The 13,169-nt window shown below is 40.1% G+C and overlaps 1 protein-coding gene and 1 non-coding gene across 2 annotated transcripts in view; one reads left to right on the forward strand and one right to left on the reverse strand.

Annotated features, from left to right (window-relative positions):
* SMIM35 (small integral membrane protein 35) overlaps positions 1–13,169 on the reverse strand; it is a 64,058-nt gene that overhangs the window by 19,659 nt on the left and 31,230 nt on the right. The window lies entirely within an intron of this gene.
* Positions 2,670–2,796, forward strand: LOC129554983 (small nucleolar RNA SNORA40). The gene has a single exon (XR_008685700.1). It is a non-coding gene; the product is annotated as a small nucleolar RNA SNORA40 (small nucleolar RNA).

Genomic DNA, 13,169 nt, shown 5'->3' on the forward strand with positions numbered 1-13,169 from the left:
TGGCCACCTCATGTGACGAGTTGACTCACTGGAAAAGAGTCTGATGCTGGGAGGGATTGGGGGCAGGAGGAGAAGGGAACGACAGAGAATGAGATGGCTGGATGGCATCACTGACTCGATGGACATGAGTTTGAGTGAACTCTGGGAGTTGGTGATGGACAGGGAGGCCTGGCGTGCTGTGATTCATGGGGTCGCAAGAGTCGGACACAACTGAGCGACTGAACTGAACTGAACTGAGCCATGTAGTCAAAGGCTAAAATAAGAGTCAGTACAATTGTGATCCTTTATGAGTCCTCTTCCCACAAAGGACCATCGGGCTCTAGGAGAAGAGATACATTCAAGACAACCCTTCCCTCCCCTCTCCCTTCCTGCTTTACTGGCATCCCGGAGCCATGCTGATTGGCCCAGCTTCGCTAGCCAACTAGTGAGCTGTAGTTGTGACACTTTCTATTCCACTTCCTCCCTCCAGACATCTGGAGGGGTAAGCATCCAGTCTGGCCATCATGCTTTTCTTATCCATGCCCAGGTACTCTCATTATGACAGTTTCCTGCCCTTGCATGCCAGAGCTGGTAAATTTCAGCATTTGGATTGGGACTAAGAAGGAGAAAAAAATGCCCCAAGGGTCTTCAGCCAAGTTTGCAAGACATGTCTGTGTGAACTTGAGGCACAAGATCTCTGATATAATGTTACTTCATTTTTAACATTGGTTTGTCTCTTGGTTCTGTATGTCTGCAACTAGATGAATGAATAGATAGATAATCTCCCCCAGAGATTTTCTATAGGATTTCAGCATTCCTGGAGACAACCAAAATATCATCTTAATTCCATCAATCACTGAAGTCACTCAGTTGTATCCGACTCTTTGCGACCCCATGGACTGTAGCCCACCAGACTCCTCCATCCGTGGGATTTTGCAGGCAAGAATACTGGAGTGGGTTGCCATTTCCTTCTCCATCAATACCCGCTTCTAAAAAACCTGTACATACTGATTTTGCAAAGAACCCTTAGCTTGTCCTTACATAAAATACTAACTGAGGAAACTCAGCTTTGTAGTTTGTAAAGAAAAAATTGCATAACGTTTACTTAGAATAATGAAGAAGAAAAGAGGATATGATGAAAAAGGAAAAGAAGACTGAGAACAAAGTAGGACAAAAAGGTAAAACTAGGAGGTGGGGAAAGAGAAGGAAGAGGAGGGAATTGAGAGGAGAAGAAAAATTAGTGAACATGTAGTTTGGGGTGAAAATAGTAATTTCCCTTTTTGAAAACAGAATCAAAATGCAGAAGAATATAGCCAATCAACATGTCAAATAGAATATAAATGGTATAGCAACCACATAACTGAATGGCATAGCAACCAAAGTGTAGCATGAGTATATAAATAAAACCACATGCAAAAGAGAGGCAAAGACCTCTGCCTAGAACAAACCATAACTCGGAGAATACAAGAAAATTCTTCAGAATCACTTCATTCCCTAGAACCGTTTGCTTAAAACATTCATTAAAAATAAAGGAAGTTTACAGGAAGAGAAAGATTAAGGAAACAAATTGAAGAGCACATAATGCCATTATGGAGATAATAGAATAAATAGAAATAGAAAGTAATAGAATAGAGGTCCTTAAAAACTAAATGACTAACAGAGGAAAAGCTTGAGAAAAGCACAGAGAATGGGGAGAAGAAAATATTAAAGAAATTAGAGAAAAAGCTAATACCTGTGGAAGACCAAGCTAATCCAACTAAAAAAAAAAGTTGACAAGCCTGAGGTAGAAAATCCAATAAATTAAATAGAAAATATTTTCAAAGATACAGTACAAGAGAATTTCCCTGAATAGGGCAGGGTGGGATAGAGAATGGCATCTCCAGTTTAAGTATAATACATACTGGGTTCTATTAATAGGGAAAATTAATTCAGAATACTCAAGATCACTGTACATTAGAATTAAAGTTTTGTTCCAGTTATTAAGCTGCTGTTTCTCAACTTCAAGCCCAGCCTCTATATTCAGGTTTCTGAAGCTGGCAGCTGGGACTCTGTAAACCTTATTTCTCCTTTGCCAGCTGGGGGAGGGTCTGCCAATAGCAGATGACAGAAGGAGACTGAAAGACTCGAGGACAAAGAAGGGAATGGCTCTGTTCCATCTGCTTCCCACTGTCTTCCTTCAGATGTCCTAGTACTGTCAGTAACACCCTTTGCTTCCGGAAGTTTTTCCTCCAAGTAGTTGGGTACAGTTTTCAGTTTTTCCAAGTTCATGAAACCAGTCTCTTTATTTCCTACGCTCCACTGCAGAAGCATGAGTGCTCAATTGCTCAGTCATTTCCAACTCTTCGCGACACCATGGACAATAGCCTGCCAGGCTCTTCTGTCCATGGAATTTTCCAAGCACGAATACTGAAACAGTTTGCCATTTCCTACTCCAAGGGATCTTCCCAACCCAGGGATCAAACCCACATCTCTGGTGTCTCCTTGGAAGGCCAAAGTCCCCTTCCCCAGAGATCTGAGGTTCTCCTCCAAGCTCCATATCTTAATACTTTCAGATTCTTTCTTTTGCTTTCCCAGTCCTAGCGGTAGTAGCTCTTCTTGCGATTGCTACTTCCTTGATACCCATTTGCCTTTTCAGTTATCTAGTTAGCAATTCTCTATAATAAATTCTCTCTGTTAAAATACCTAGTAATAACACTTGTGTTTGATTTCGTTAAGCTTGTGAGCAAAGACTTACAGACAGGTGCAAAAATAAACCCTCTTTTGCAACCCAGAACTCATTGTTTAGTATGAGTTTTGATACAGGTAAGAAGGAACATGATACCTAAATAGATTCAAATGATAGGGGTGTATTGATGAACTTAAAGATTGCTTCCAGGACTATAGTTACTGTTGTTCAGTCGCTAAGTGGTGTGTGTCTCTTTTTGACCCCATGGACTGCAGTATGCCAGGCTTCCCTGTCCTTCACCATCTCCCAGAGTTTGCTCAAACTCATGTCCATTGAGTCACTGATGCCATCCAACCATCTCATCCTCTGTCATCTGCTTTTCCTCCTGCCCTCAATCTTTCCCAGCATCAGGGTCTTTCCCAATGAGTATGCTCTTCACATTGGGTGCCAAAGTATTGGAATTTCAACTTCATCAGCAGTCCTTCCAATGAATGTTTAGGACTGATCTCCTTTAGGATAGACTGGTTTGATCTCCTTACTGTCCAAGGGACTCTCAAGAGTCTTCTACAGAACCACAGTTCAAGAGCATCAATACTTCTGCACTCGGCTTTCTTTATAGTCCAACTCTCACATCCATTCATGACTACTGGAAAAACCATAGCCTTGACTAGATGGACCTTCTCTTCTTGCCTTCAATCTTTCCCAGTATCGAGTTCTTTTCCAGTGAATCAGCATCAGGTGGCCAAAGTATCAGAGTTTCAGCTTCAGCATCAGTTCTTCCAATGAATATTCAGGACTGATTTCCTTTAGGATTGACTGGATTGATCTCCTTGCAGTCCAAGGGACTCTCAACAGTCTTCTCCAGTACCCCAGTTTGAAAGCATCACTGGGAGGAGAAAGCTGCAGCACTCAGCCTTCTTTATGGCCCAACTCTCACATCCATACATGACTACTGGAAAAACCATGCAGTTTAGTGCTCAGTCGTGTCCGACTCTTTGTGACCCCATGGAATTCTCTAGGTAGGAATCCTGGAGTGGGTTGCCATTCCCTTCTCCAGGGTATCTTCCCAACCAGGATCAAATCCCGGTCTCCTGCATTGCAGGCAGATTCTTTACCATCTACACTAATAGGGAAGCCATAGGAAGCACTAGGAAAAACCATAGCTTTAACTATATGGACCTTTGTTGGCAAAGTGATGTCTCTGCTTTTTAATACGCTGTCTAGGTTTGTCATAGCTTTTCTTCCAAAAGCAAGCATCCTTTAATTTGGGGGCTGCAATCACCACCTGCAGTGATTTTGGAGCCAAAGAAAATAAAATCTGCTACTGTTTCCACTTTTTCCCCATCTATTTGCCATGAAGCGATGGGACCAGATGCCATAATCTTCATTTTTTGAAAGTTTGTTGACTTTTAAGCCATCTTTTTCACTCTCCTCTTTCATCTTCAATATGATGCTCTTTAGTTCCTCTTCACTCTCGGCCATTAGAGTGGTATCATCTGCATATCTGAGGTTGTTGATATATTTCTCTCAGCAATCTTGATTCCAGCTTGTGATTCATCCAGCCCAGCATTTTGTATGATGTATTCTGCATGTAAGTAAGCAGGGTGACAATATGTAGCCTTGATGTTCTCCTTTCCCAATTTGGAACCAGTCTATTGTTCCATGTCTGGTTCTAACTGTTGCTTCTTGACCTGCATACAGGTTTCTTGGGAGACAGGTAAGGTGGTCTGGTATTCATTTCTTTAAGAATTTTCCACAGTTTGTGTGATCCACACAGTCAAAGCCTTTAGCATCAAGACAAACACAAATGGTGTGCCTCTTGCTAGGATGCCATATGAAGAACACAGCATCACTTCCTTGACAAGACTGCCAAAGATACAAGACCCAAGTCCAAGCATGAAGAGACATTATACAAACCCAAACTGAGGCCATTTGAGGAAATAGCTGACCTGCAGTCTTCCAGTGTAAAGGTAAAAAAAAAAAAACAAAAGAAGATTGAGGAAATGTTTCCTACAGAAGCAGGCTAGAAAGAACTAAATGCAACCTTTGATTCTGAACTGGATTCTTTTGCTATAAAAGCCATTACTGGGGCAACTGACAAAACTTGAATAATAAAATGATTAGATAGAAGTAATATATTTAATTTAACTTTCTGATTTTGATCATCACATCATAGCTATGCAAGGAATTGTCTTTGTAGGGAACAGACTCTAGAGTATTCGGGTGTAATAGGGCATTAGGTCAAAAACTTACAACTAGATCATTCAGGGAGAAAAATTTTGGTTTACTTTTTATAAGGTATAGTTCCAACTTTTCTGTAAATTTTTAATCATTTCAAAATAAAATTTGATAATTTTTACATGCAGTTGGTCTCTATTTACTGATTTACAAATCTCTAAGACATTTTATAAATGAAAAAGCAAAGTTTAAGTGGATATAGTTTAGCATCTTTTGATATACTTTTCAAATATATATATTTATATTTCATTATATGTATATATATAATTTTTTGGAAAAATGCAGAGGAAAGATTTTGTGATGATCTGGGAGGGGGTGGTAGTGGGAAGGAGCTTTTATTTTTCATTTTATATCTTCTTGCATGATTTAGATTTTTACTACAGGTACCAGGTACATTACCAGATACCGGAACTGACTCATTGAAAAAGTCCCTGATGCTAGGAAAGATTGAAAGCAGGAGAAGGGGGTGATAGAGGATGAGATGGTTGGATGCCATCACCAACTCAATGGACACGAGTTTGAGCAAACTCCGGGAGAGTGAAGGACAAGGAAGCCTGGTGTGCTGCAGTCCATGGGGTCACAGAGAGTCAGACACAGCTGAGCGACTGATATATGTATTAGTCTAATTTTTTTTAAAAACAACAACAGGAGTTTTCTGGAAGGTGAAATTATGTTCCATTTTTGTTTTTCTTTATATTCTTACAAAATCAAAACTTAATAAATATTATGTAAACATTTGGATGTACATACATTATAAAATCTTTTCTGTTTATAAAAGGTTAACAAGGATCAGATCATATCATCAATTAAGCCATTCTGAATAATTTTGGTGGTAGAAAGTCTTTACCTGGAGTTTTATTTACTTAGGCTTTTTAACTTAAAGATCTGTATGAAGAATTGTCCTTGGCTACTGACTAGCAAGGATTGTATCTATTTTTTATTGAAGTACAGTTGATTTACAATGTTGTGTTAGTTTTTGGTGTATAGTAAAGTGATTCAGTTATACAAATACACATATTCTTTTATATTTTTTCCATTGTGGTTTATTATAGGATATTGAATATAGTTTCCTGTGCTATAAGTAGGACCTTGCTTTAACTATTTTATATCGTTCCTACATGCTAACCCCAAACTCCTAATTTGTCTCTCCACCAACCTCTTTCTCCTCTGGTAAACATAAGTTTGTTTTCTATATCTGTGAGTCTATCTCTGTTTCACAAATAAGTTCATTTTTGTCTTATTTTAGACTTCATGCGTGTAATACCACACAGTATTTGTCTTTCTCATTCTGACTTACTTCAATCAGTATGATGATTGCTAAGTCCATCCATGTTGCTGCAAATAGCATTATTTCATTCCTTTTTATGACTGAATGGTATTCCCTTGTGTATATCCCACCATATATTCTTTATCTACTCACCTGTCAATGGACATTTAGGTCATTTCCATATCTTAGCTATCCAGTTAGCAAGGATTCTAGAACACATAGATTTCAAGGCAGTTATCTCAGAACTATAAGAAAAGCATTTTCTCATTTATTAATTTAGATCCATACCTCCAATTACTTCACTCACCAAAACTTCACTCTGTGGGATATGTTTTAAAATCTACTCTCTTGCTTGACAAGCATACTCCAGTGATTTGGGAGGTAATAAGTTTAAATAGGATTTAGATTTGATAAACTCCTGTATGTTTTCATCCATATCCCTTTATGTGCTGCCTTGTTAACACAGTCAAGGGGTTTTTCCCATTATTGTTATTGTCACTGCTGTTTTGATTTCCTGATAATGTCCATGTAAAATCAAGAAACTCTGGAGAAAGACTCACATTTACTCAAACATGGAATGGTTAAAACAGATTTTAGTTTTTGGTGATCTCTTGATAAGAGGTGAAGTGAGAAGCCTACCTCTCTCAAGGCACTTAAAGATAAAAGTTTTCAAAAGACACCTCAGAGGAAAGTTTACATGAAGTTTCAGAAGACTGTCAGCAAGAAATCACTTGCAGAATTCTAGAATCACTTTGCAATATTGAACAGAGATTAAGAAGAGAAAGACAAATGCCGTATGAAAGCACTTATATGTAGAATCTAAAACATGCACAAATGACCCTATCTACAAAACAGAACCAGACTCATAGATGTAGAGAACAGACTTGTGGTTGCCAAGGAGGTCAGGGGAGGGACGGCCTGGGAGTCTGGGGTTAACAGATGCAAACTATTACATTTAGGATGGATAGACAACAAGATCCTACTGCATACCACAGGGAATTATATTCAATATCCTGAAATAAATCATAAGGGAAAAGAATATGAAAAAGAATGTATATATATATATATGAAAAAAGTAGGGAAGGTGCTACTTGCTCAGTTGTGTCCAACTCTTTGCAACCCCATGGACTGTATGTAGCCTGCCAGGCTTCTCTGTCCATAGGATTCTCTAAGTAAGACTAGTGGAGTGGGCTACCTCATTCCAGTATACATATAGATATACTGGTGGCTCAGATGGTAAAGTATCTCTGCAATAGAAGAGACCCGGATTTGATTCCTGCGTTGGGAAGATACCCTGGATAATGTGGCTACCCATTCCAGTATTCTTGCTTGGAGAATTCCATGAACAGAGAAACCTGGCAGGTCACTGTCCATGGGGGTCACAGAGAGTCAGATACAACTGAGCAACTAACATATTCACTACTTTTTTTAGTATATATTTATATATATCCATTCTTTTTTGTACTCTTTCCCTTATGGTTTATCAGAGAATATTGAACATAGTTCCATGTGCTATACGGTAGACACTTGTTGTTTAATCTGTTCTAAATGTAATAGTTAACGTCTGTTAACACCAAACTCCCAGACCGTCCCTCCCCCGCCCCACCTTGGCAACCACAAGTCTGTTCTCTACACCTGTGAGTCTGTACTTCAATTAAAAAAAAAGAACAGAGATCAAGAGTTTGGGCACTGGTGCCAAAAACACATGAGTTTGAGTCTCAGCTTAACATTTACTTACAATGTGTCCTTGAGCAAGGAACTTAATCTTTCCAAAACTCAGTTTCTTTATCTAGAAAATGGAAATAAAATTATCTACTCCATGAAATTATTATAGAATTTTTTGGAAATAATATAATCTACCACAAAGAAAACACTTAATCAGTACTAACAGTAGTAAGTATTGTTGTTGCTGTTGATTACTTTTAAAAAATAATTGCTTTCTCAGTCTATATTCTCCATACCATGAGCTCGTATATGGATTAAAACAGACTCACAGACCACAGTGTCAAGAATAAAAGGCCATTTTTCATATGTGCCATGATATTCATCACAAGAATCTTAAGAAGAAAGAGGGGTCAGCCACATTATCACAATGCTAGCCCAAGGATAGAGATGTTAGTGAAACTTCCTTTGGAATAAGTGTCCACCAGTCTGCTCATTACTAAGATCGGGTTTTAGAAATAGAAATATAAGTGGGGAGGAGTTTTCTTTTTAAATTTACAACTTTTCCTCTGGTTCCATATCAGCTGTAATAGACCCCCTAAGGACCACCCTCACAACTCTGGCATTCAATGCTCTAAAGAACATTGTTCCCACACTCAACAAGTGTTTGTGGAGTCCCTACTCTGTGTCAAGTCCTATGCTAAACACTGAGTCAAGGCAGATAGAAACCCTGCCTTCAAGAGCTAATATGCTATGGGGAAATTGAAAGTCTCACTCTTTGCAACCCCATGGACTGTAGCCACCAGGCTCCTCTGTCCACAGAATTCTCCAGGCAAGAATACTGGAGTGGGTAGCCATTCCCTTCTCCCGGGATCCAGGGGATCTTCCCAACCCAGGGATTGAACCAGTTCTTCTGCATTGCAGGCAGATTCTTTACCATCTCAGCCACCAGGGAAGCCCATACTATGAGGAGGGGTTTGCTAAACAGATAATCATCCTATTAATCAGTTGATCAAAAACACACATTCTAGGGACTTCCCTGGCAGTCCAGGGTTTAAGAGCCCACACTTCCACTGCAGGGGGTCTAGGAACTAGATCTCACAGGCCACAAGTAAGATCCAGTGCAGTCAAATAAACAAATAAACATAAAAAATAAAATTCTGTGAAGAAGTAGAAGGTGTTGGGGTGTCATTAGAATAGGAATACCTGAACTATTCTTGGAGGTTGGGGAAAGTTTCCTAAAGGAGGTGACATTTAGGTAGATCTGAATCAGGAAAGAACAGCACGTAAGGCAGAGAACATGTGCAATGGGCCTGAAATAGGAGAGAGTACGTTAAATACACAATAAAAATTTGCAAGACTAGTGTGAGACTAGAGAATATGTTGGTGAAAGGCAGAGGGCTGGGGTGGAACAGGAAGTGGGGCTCAGAGTGAATGAGACATGAGAAGAAGTGAAAGAGAAAAATGGGGTCTTGGAGACCATGTTAAGAACTTTTGTACTTTATTGTAAGAACAATGGAAAATCACTCAAGCAGCTAAGTGGTATTATATTATGACAAAATGAGCTCTTTCTAAAAACCACTCACTCTGTCTGCCATGTGCAGAATAAATTAGAGGAGAGCAAAAACAGAAGCCAGGTTGACCGGATGGGTGGCAAGAGAACTTAGGTAATTATTATCTCTGCCTAGCAACACATAGAATAAGTAATCTAAACGTCCAGACATCTGAACAGGTAGCTTTGGTGGAAATAGTATTAGGCTCACAATCAGTTAATGAAGAAACTAGCATGATTTTATTACCTTAGTCCAGGAGATACAGGGCAACCTCTTTAGGTTTGCTCAAGAATAAAGGAGCCAGAGAGGTAAAATTCTAGCACAAGCTCTACTGACCCACACCAATTGAAACTAGTGAAAATTATTTTGAATAAACAATCGTTTAAAACTCTCTAAGGTCTTCCCTGGTTGTCCAATGGTTAAGACTCTGCCTGCCAATATAGGGGACACAGGTTTGATCCCTGGTCCCGGAAGATCCCACATGCCAAGGGACAACTAAGCCTGTGACCACAGCTACTGAAGCCCAAGCTCTAAAGCCTATGATCTGCAAAAAGGAAACCCACCACAATGAGAAGCGTGTACACTGCAACTAGAGAAAGCCCGTCCACAGTAGCGAAGACCCAGTGCAGCCAAAAATAATAATAATAATAATTCTTAAAAAGAACTCTGTAAGCAGTTCTAAGGGTTCAATTACTGTTTAGCGTGTGAAGAAACATCCATTCAAGGAAATCTATTGAAATTTGGTAAGAAAAGCAAGAAGTTATGATATCTGAACCAAGGCCTTGGCCTCCCTCATTTCACTCAGCTCAGCAAGACAGAAACTCCACTCCAGGATGCTGCTTTCATGAACACAGGACTTCCTCTCCCCATGATAACCAACTAGAGGCCTTTCTTCCTAGGAGGAACAGGACTTTGGCATTTCTCATCCTGTCCCCAGCTACTATTGCTAAGGCTAAGTCACAGGCAAGTCCAGTTGAGAAGTGGTGGGTCTCCCTCTTCCACCCACTCCCGTCTTGTGAGATGGAGGCTCTAGCTTGGGTATGGCACGCTGAGACTACTGGAGCCTCGACTGCCCTTGATTTAACTCATGAGATAGTGTCTTCACATGAGGAGAGGCCAGCCAAGAGGATCTCAGACTGCTTGCCCCCACCTACTGATTACTCAGTTCCTAGAGTATTATTACTCAGAGAGAGATTTGCCATTGTTTCTGTCCCCAGCTGCACAGTTCCAAAGATTTTTCTGAGGGGAAAGCAGACCATAAAACAGATAACTCATCAGGTCTTCCCAAAAGAACTGACTTTCTTTGCAAAAGAGCATGGAAAAGTTCAAATCTAATGTTTGCTCTCAAGACAGTGGAGGTTATAGAGGAAAGAAAATAGAGAGATTTAACGGATTTAATGATGATATAACCCAGAATACAGGCTGGATAGTTTGTAGGAGAGAATCAGGAAATAAAACAGCTAAGAGGAACCCACTGAGGTCAGAACAAATCTCAAACACATACTTCAAAAACTATTCCTTCAAAAGAGTCACAGTTTGATTGGATTCATTTATAGAGCAGTTTGCGCTGCAGAGCACTATTGAAATCATTAGAGCTATTAACCAGCAGTTAGTGGAATTCAACAGCTGGGTATAGTCAAGATAAGCAAGAAAGTTCTACAAATACCATCATCCAAGGAACTGTGGGAACACTCAAAGCTACATCTCCCCAAGGAACAACGTCAAAGGCCGAATACTGATGCAGAAAAATAGACTTCACTAAAGCCATCACTTCACTAAAACCATCACTTCACTAAAACCAGGTAATTAAGAATCCACCTTCCAATGCATTGGATATGGGTTCAATCCCTGGTCAGGGAACTAAGATCCCCCATGCTGTAGGGCAACTAAGCCCACGTGCCACAACTACAGAGCCCACTTGCCCTGGAGCCCATACTCCGCAACAGGAAAGGCCCAGGTACACAATAAATGATCCTGCATGTGCTGAAACTAAGACCTGATGCAGCCAAAAATAAATAAACAAAATTTTTTTAAAAGAAGGAATGTCCAGAGAACTAAAGAAAAGCATGTTAAAGAAGTAAAGAAAGATATGATAACAATGTCTCAGTAAATGAAGGATATCAGTAAACCAATGAAAATTGTTTTTTTAAAAAAACAAATTGAAATTCTGGAGTTGAGAAATACAGTGAGTGAAATAAAAAATTCTTTAGAAGGGTTTAACATATTTGAACTGGCAAAAATAATTAAAGGACTTGAATCACTAGAGCAATAGAGATTGTTGTTCGGTTGCCAGCCCCATGGATACATGCCAGGCTTCCCTGTCCTTCACTATTTCCTGGAGTTTGCTCAAATTCACATCCATTGAGTCAGTGATGCCATCCAACCATTTCATCCTCTGTCATACCCTTTTCCTCCTGCCCTCAATCTTTCCCAGCATCAGGGTCTTTTCCAGTGAGTCAGCTCTTCACATCAGGTGCCCAAAGTATTGAAACTTCAATTTCAGCATCAGTCCTTCCAATGAATATTCAGGACTGATTTCCTTTAGGATAGACTGGTTTGATCTCCTTGCCATCCAAGGGACTTTGGGTTTTCTCCAACACCACAGTTTGAGAGCATCAATTCTTCAGCGCTCAGCTTTCTTTATAGTCCAACTCTCACATCCATACATGACTACTGGGAAAACCAGAGCATTTTGGGGGGAGTGAAAATATGCTGTATGACCCTATAATACTGAATCCATGTCATTTATATATCTATCAAAACCCACAAAATGTACAACACCCAAAGTGAGCCCTAATGTAGATTGTAGACCTTGGGTGATATTGATGTGTCAACATAAGTTCATCAGCTACAGGAAGTGTCCCCTTCTGGTGGGTGATGTTGATAATGAGGGAGGCTATGCATTATGGAGTCAGGGGGAATATAGGAAATTTCTGTACCTTCCCTTCAATTTGGCTGTAGACCTAAACTTCTCTCAAAGTAAATTCTCAATTAAAAATAAGCTAGACTGGTTTGCTTACTGCCCTCCCCTCACAAATTTTAACCTCATTTCCCCCTGTCTTTCAATCCAATTTCATGAATGACCAGATAGAGAATTTCAGGCAGATCTTCCTAACTCTTCTTGGCCACAAGACTGCTGGCTTTAGTGGTATGAGATCATGGAATGAGACTTGGAGTCGAGCCATCTAGAGGGTGAAATGTTTTTACTTTGGGCAAGATCAAGTTTCAATCCTCATCTTTGTCAACATGGAGATAAAAATTTTACCTTTGCACGGTTACTGGGAAGAAAAAGTGAGATGCGTGTGCAGAGAGGGGAGTAGTACAGTTTCTGACACAAGATACACTCAATGTTACTTTCACTCCCTGAAGATGGATATTTCTAGGACAGCATTAGAGTGCTGGCAGCTTTGCATCTGCCTCTGACCCCCAGGACAGAAATCAGCTGACACCAAGCCACGTGATCCACACAGATCACCACCTACTGACGTTACTCAAAAGTCTACTTTTGAAGCCTAACGCAAGAATGAAGTTGGGCAGAAACGGTCTCCTGAGAGATCACCATCTCCGTCAATACCAAATGGGGCTGAGTGCTGGGCCCCTTTCTCTTTAAGTGATGTGACATGATCAGATATTACTTTTAGATTAGATGGCTGTGTGGTAACTGTTGAGGCACACAGGAAGATAAGCATCACCTTCTGTACCGACGGTAGAGCGTATGAAGAACCGGGAGGTGGCCTCGAGAAATTCTAAGTGCTGCTTCCCGCCCATGCAGAGAGCAGTCTAAAGTCAGGTGGTTCTCTGCCTA

This window comes from Moschus berezovskii, chromosome 14 (genome assembly GCF_049115385.1).
Source record: "Moschus berezovskii isolate FMDL1 chromosome 14, NW_MosBer_1.0, whole genome shotgun sequence".
Classification (NCBI taxonomy): Eukaryota; Metazoa; Chordata; class Mammalia; order Artiodactyla; family Moschidae; genus Moschus; species Moschus berezovskii.